This window comes from Plectropomus leopardus, chromosome 5 (assembly GCF_026936395.1).
Source record: "Plectropomus leopardus strain MGB_pleo_1.0 chromosome 5, ASM2693639v1, whole genome shotgun sequence".
NCBI lineage: Eukaryota > Metazoa > Chordata > Actinopteri > Perciformes > Serranidae > Plectropomus > Plectropomus leopardus.
Window position 1 is genome coordinate 23,820,820 of NC_142180.1, and position 6,681 is coordinate 23,827,500.

At 39.9% G+C, this 6,681-nt stretch overlaps 1 long non-coding RNA gene across 2 annotated transcripts in view; it reads left to right on the forward strand.

The window, feature by feature from the left end:
• Nucleotides 1-1,282: 1,282 nt before the first annotated feature.
• Nucleotides 1,283-6,681, forward strand: part of LOC148189578 (uncharacterized) — a 15,640-nt gene continuing 10,241 nt past the window's right edge. Inside the window, exons 1-2 of one of the 2 annotated variants that reach the window (XR_015776542.1) lie at nt 1,283-1,410; nt 3,947-4,070. This is a non-coding gene — a long non-coding RNA (uncharacterized LOC148189578). Of the gene's footprint in view, nt 1,411-2,370; nt 2,475-3,946; nt 4,071-6,681 lie in introns of those variants that run through there. The other variant, XR_015776541.1, reaches the window with a different exon arrangement.

A 6,681-nucleotide genomic window follows, 5' to 3' on the forward strand; every position in this document is an offset into this window, starting at 1 on the left:
ATTTCCACATTATCAAATCCAAAATGTAAAAACGTCCACATCCGTGTATCATAAGGAAATATATGGGCCGTGCAAGGTGATGGTAGGAAAGCGACCACAGCTTATTTTTCTTGTAAATCTACAAATCCAGTATGAATTCTCCCTCCATTAAAACTGAAATAACATTATTCTGTTTATAGCGATGTTCGACTGGTCGCGTTTTTGCTGCTGGTTGTACTGGATGTATTGAGCCCACAACACAGACGCACTCAGAGATTTCACAACCTCCAGAGAAAGCTCAGCATTTCCAAAGAGCAGTGGCGCCACCTGCAGGCCAAATAATGCCAGCACCACACAGTTTATCCAACTATTGTTACAGCTCCAATTAAATGCTTAACACTGACTGGCTGAGAGTCAGCATACAAACTGAAACTTTGCTGCTGCGGTGGCTCAAAATATGTTTTTTTTTTAATATTTCAATGCTAACTTCTATCCTGCCATTTCACATTTAAAACACAAATAGTATAGATCTGCACAAAGTGAACATCCATGCAACCAACAATTTCTTGGTGGGACCAGTCCCAGCACATATTTTGTAGCATTATTTTTGTAAGATGTTGGAGTTGAGTCAATACTGTGATGTCCTCAGTGCACCGTAGCACTAAAAACATTCATAGAAGAATGAAGATGACATTAGAAAAAAACCCAATTGGACTGAAAGGGCCAAATAGAATCTATCCAGCAGCCAGTATTTCAAACTGGGAAATTAAACGACTACATAATACTGTTTAGGCTGCTTATGTAGAAAGACACTCCATTCACATTGAGGCAGATGTGTGCAGCACAGACAGCACCACTAGATGACAGTCTTGTCAAACAAATGCCATAAGCAAGTATACAATATTGTACATGACTGACATTTGTTTGACCCTATATACTGTATAGCTGACAGTGGGACCCAGTAGCTGCATGCTGTTATGGGTGACTGCTGCAATATTTGGAGTTTTAAACACAGTCTGAAGTACCAATCCGAACCATCGTCTGTACAAGGATATGCATCTGGTTTAAAATGTACCGGCTGTTTTCATGTATATTTTAATTTCAGTTAAATGTATTAAACTTATAAACAGAACAATATTTTGTGTGTGTGTGTGCGTATATACATCAGGCGCTGTCTTATATTTCGATTTGCGTGCCACTGTGCAGACAGTGTCCTCTGCTGGCCACTTGTGTGGATAACATTAGGCAAGAGCACTGCACCCTCTCTGCCAAACCTGAACAGGATTAGTCTTGATGCTGCCTAATTAGACTCAACAGTGTTTTGTCTTTTCTGCTCAGTTACAGGTGATTTACGTTGATTTGTGGTCCAAACAACTGCTGACAGCAACACCTGAGGGGTGAACCAAGAGGCGAGATTAGTGCCTGAGCGAGGTACTGTACTGTGAAGGTGGCTCTTTTTTAACCTGGTCAGATCACCATGGCTGGCCTTTTAATGCTGCACAATGAAACTGGTCGGGAGAAGGCCACGTTTTGAGTTTCTGCCTTATAATCAGTGTCTATATGAACCATACAAACGGTCAGCTCAGAGAAAGCGTTACTTTACACAACTGGTTGAGCAGTAATGCGACATAAATGGAAACTTTTAAAAAATATATATTTATTTTTAACACAGCAACCTACCGTTCATCAGTGATGCAGAAAATCCGAGCAAGAATCTTGTTTACCTCATGCATAAGATTGTGACTCTCACTGAAATACTGAATGTGTGTGTGGTGTTTTCTGGTCAATCTGCCCACAGTGGCTCTAAAAGAAACTTCTTTAAAACCAAAAATCGAATTATACATTAACAGGTCAATATATATTTGCCGTCAGGATTATGTCAATTTCACTTTTAATGCGATATAATTTCTTCAAATCATACCGTAATTTACACTTATAATGTTTATATGCTTGGTTCTGATTTGCCGAATTCTGTTAATAAACTGCTGGTATATTACAGCTGATAGATTAGTCTGTTGGTATTTATCAACGATATGATTTTACTTTGATTTGTCCAGAAAGTAAAGTGATGTACTTATCTCCTTCATTAGGCCCACAGGACAGTATAAAACCTAAATAGTCTGTAGTTCTTGATTGCGTAAATGTGTAAGTTTCACAGCTGCAGGATGTACAGCTGTCACATTAGAAATAATGGAGTGCTATAACAGCCGTAATAGATAGCCTATATTAACTTGTGCATTCACTATACGTCATTTTGTCAGCTCTTGCCTGAACTGAAGCAGTGCTGCTATGTGCTGTGACACATTTTTATATTCTTCAAAGGCGGAAGTAGGCGGCACGTGATCGATAACTTAAAAGTGTCAAATGACGCGCTGAAAAAGTCATTTGCTCGTTTTCTGTGAAGGCGCTCTGAAGCAGGAAGTCTTAGTTAACAGACACAGTTTCTGACTTTAGGGTTTATCAATCCACCTCAGACAATTTGAACTTGTCTCAAGGTAAACACCCTGGCTTGCATTATATGTGGTATTTGGAGTCACAGACTGATCTGACTGCATGTGATACAAAGTGTTGTTAGTAAATTTACTTCAGTACATCTACAACATGCTGTATTTTAAAAAATGTTAAATTGTTGACCCCTGTGGCCACATAGTGTGAAACAAATAGGAGGAGCATGAGTTTGTAGACTAATGCTGGTTTGCTACGGCGAATGCACAACTATGTTTTCCATTCTCTGTGTTCACTAATGAATAATTAGACACTGGCAGATAAATGGCCACAGGCTCCCCGAGTGCTGCAGAGAGAGACAGAGAGAGAGAAATCCATTTAGGTTATTACTCCATACATAAAACCCATTTTCATTTTCGGAGCCGCTGTTTGGTTTACTGTCAGAATAACAAATAGATAACGGCGAAACAAACCAACATTGAGACAAAAACAATTGTGCACATTCTGCACTGAATTTCGAGTCTTGACTCTTACAGCCCAGTAAACTCAGTAAAATAGATAAACGAATAAAGAAAATAAATAAATAAAGTCTTGTTGGGCTTCAGTATATGCATGCAGGCATTTTAAAGCTCTGCTGGCAGCAACAGTGTTGTCTCAATAATAAAGTGTTAGAATTACTGAAAACTGTTGCTATAAACAGAAGTTAAACTCATCTACACTAACATTCACTGTTTCTATCATAAGATTGCTGCTTTGCCATTAAATGGTTCTTTATTGTTTTGAAAAGTTACAAATGATCCTGAGGCTTTTGGGGCCCCTGGGGATGTAGGGTCCCCGGCAGATTTCCACTTTGCACTGTGGGTATTTTGAAAACTGGTTTCGACTGTCAAAAAAAATGAAAGAAGAAATGTGACTGAGGGAAGAAAGGGAGATGAAAGCACAGGAAAAGTGTGTGTGTGTGTGTGTGTGTGTGTGTGTGTGTGTGTGTGTGCGCGCGCATGTGTGTGAGGGGTCTTGTGCCAGAGCAGTCAGGTGAGGAGTATCGAACGTGGGCTCCTCGCTGTATGCGTTAATAACAAAACACCCTTGGATGGTATTGATTTGGGAATCTCATTCCCATCTGTCCTTCGAAGGGTCCTTTCATCATTCTGCCCCGGGAGCACCCCTCACCAACCTCACCCCCTCCACATATTGGCCCCCTCTCCCCTTTTCTCTCAAATCTTCCTTCCATCACATGTGGCATCCCCCTCACATCAAAGCAGCTACTTGGGAAAAACCTCTGTTTTCCTGTGGAGTGTCAACACAGGTTTTCCTACCAGAATCCACAGCGTTGCTTGTAATGTAGGTTTTGTTGAAGGTTTAAGAACTGTCAGTTTCAGTAAAGAGAAAAAACACAAATGAAAAGTTTTTTTTTTGTTTGTTTTCTGTTGCACATATCTACAAAGTAAATGCCTTTTCACAAGTCCATTATTTTATCCTACACTAATTTTGTAAGTAACACATTTTTCTGTTTTCTCCTCAGAGTCTGCAGCTGACTTGATGCGATGGTCCTCTTCGCGGTGTGATGTTTCCAAGAGCAGTCGATGACGAAAATCATCGTTTTGAAACTCACAAAGATGCAGGTGGCCACTGTAAAGATATTCCAGGTAGGCAAATATACTCAGAACGTTTCCTAAATTAAGTTGAATTACACCTCAGAATCTGTAATCAGAGTCGACGCAGGCCCACACCTACCCTTAAAGGGGCAGTTTACCCCAAAATCACTTGCTTGCAGAGCTAGATTACTTGCCTTGGTTTGAGCTGACGAGTGCTGGAAATATTGGCCGTAGAGATGTCTGACTTCTGCCAAATATAATGGAACTAGTTGGCACTCAGCTCGTGGTGCTCAAAGTGCCAAAAAATGCACTTGAAAAAACTCAACAGCAATGTCAATTTCTCTGACCAGAAATCACGACTCAGTTACTTAAGGTAATCCACAGACCTTGTTATGAGCAGTCTCATGTAACAACTACTTTTTTTTGTACGACAATACACCCACAAACTGCATCACTGCACAGAGGGAAGCATGCATCTACTCATGGACGAGAGGCTTGAGCTTTTGACAGCACAAGATTTAAACATTAATGGCGTCCTCATCAGCTCCTCAATGTTAGCTTGCTTCATGGTGCTTGGTGAGTTAGCTGCAGATGCAAGCAGCTAACTGAGTCAAGTCAGGAACTCTAAATTCAGTCCAAATCAGATGGCTACTTGTGGTGAAACTGTGGTTGGATTAACCTGTTTGGAGCCCCTGTTGCAAATGTATTGTTGGGCTTCTTATTGCCTCCAAGTTCCCATCATGTACCGTGCACATAATATAGATGGCAGTTTCATTAAGTTTTGCCCAGAGAGGAAACAGCCACTGTTCCTCAGCTGGAATACCAGCTGTTAGTCTTTTAATCAGTGATGGTGGGCGGATTATGAGACACCCACCACCACCTCTACAACATTAGACATGTAGACCGGGGTTCTTTCGCCTCTTTGAGTCTCTTTGCAGCTGCCTTGCATCACTTTGTAGTCTTTTTGTGTCTCTAAGTGGTCATGTTGTGTCTATTTTTAGCTGCTTTGCATTTCTTTGTAGACATTTAGTGCCTCCTTTTAGTTGCTCTGCATCTTTGTAATTATTTTGAGTTTCTTTGTGCTTGTTTGGTCATTTTTTGTAGCCATTGGGTGGCCATATTGTGTCTCTTTTTAGTTACTTTGCATCTCTTTGTAGTCATTTTGTGTCTCTTCAGTTCTTTACATATCTTGATAGTCAATGTGTTGCTTTTTGTTGTTATTTTATGCCTCTTTTTAGCTGCTTTGCATCTCTCTGTAGTAATTTTGTGTGTCTTGGTGGTCATTTCGTGTCTCTGTAGTTGCTTTGTATCTTGTTGTAGTCATTTTGTGCCTCTTTTTAGTTGCTCTGGATCTCTTTGTAATAATTTTGCATCTCTTTGTGGTAATTTTGTGTCTCTTTTTGCTTGTTTTGTCACTTGTCACTTTTGCCACTGTTTGCAGCTGTTTTTTTTAGTCTTTTTGTGTCTTTATGTAGTTGTTTTATATATGCCTTTGTGGTAATTTTCGGTCTCTTTCTGCCTGGTATGTGTCTCTTTGAGTGAAACTTTGGAGGTGAGGGCCGGGGGGGGTTAACTTGTAGTAATTCGATTAAATATGACTTTTTTGAGGTTATGCAACATTTAAGAACAACATAAGCAAAAAATAAAATTAAATACAAAAAAGAATCTAAGGTTTAATAACTATATTTTGGCACATGACCCCTCTAGAATTAATAATCAAAACTGTGGCTCTTGATTGAAAAACCAAATGACACAAAGTGAACCTGGTACAGATGTCCCCTTGGTAATCCAACTTTAGCCAGAACACAGCCACATTTGGTTTACAGATGCCAGCACACATTGAAAAGAGCCAACACACAGCTGCCATCAACTGGACTTGGCTGACTACCTGTGAGATCACTTTTAAAACCGGAAACCAAATAGTACAAAAAAGGTTGTCATATAAAAACCAAATTAAACTCTTAACTCGCTCAGTTTGTCTTATAGGGGCTCCTCATGCAGCCCACCTCGGCCCCATTATTAGCTCAGCAGACTGTAAAATGGTGAAAACATTAATAATATACTAATGTTAACAGGCATAAAGAGAGACCAGCAGCAGTTGCCAGCGAGTTATCTGTACCCTGCAAGTGCCCAGATGGCCTGTGTGTATTTATAGTGTGTTGGTTAAATCTGCTGCTGTTGGAACCACAAACGCCACAGGCTCCTTCTTTCTGTGTGGCAATTACAGCACACAGCTGATGTTGGAGGAAAAACACATACCTACAAAATGTTTTTAATAACAAAGAAAAGAATCATCATTTTTTATGAGAATCTACAATTGGATGTTTTCACCCAGTTTTAGAATCTGAATAGGGCGCCCCAGGGACGACGTTTTTCTGTAGGCCAACCTCGAAGCTAATGTCGCCCTGGTTCCCTCCTCAAAAAGCTTATGGGATTTTTCTATTGGATTTTGGATCACTGCAGAAAATAAACTCTGTGGTAAATTTACATGTTTTATTTAGCAAGATAATATTTACAAATGAACACCACTTTCAGGATTTTTGAAGCCTAATTTTAATCGCCAGACATAAGAAGCTATTGGCTAAATGAACTGACTGTAAAGCTGTGCTCGGCATGTTGATGATGTTCTGCAGTCTCATTTGGCCACTTATTAGCAGTTCTC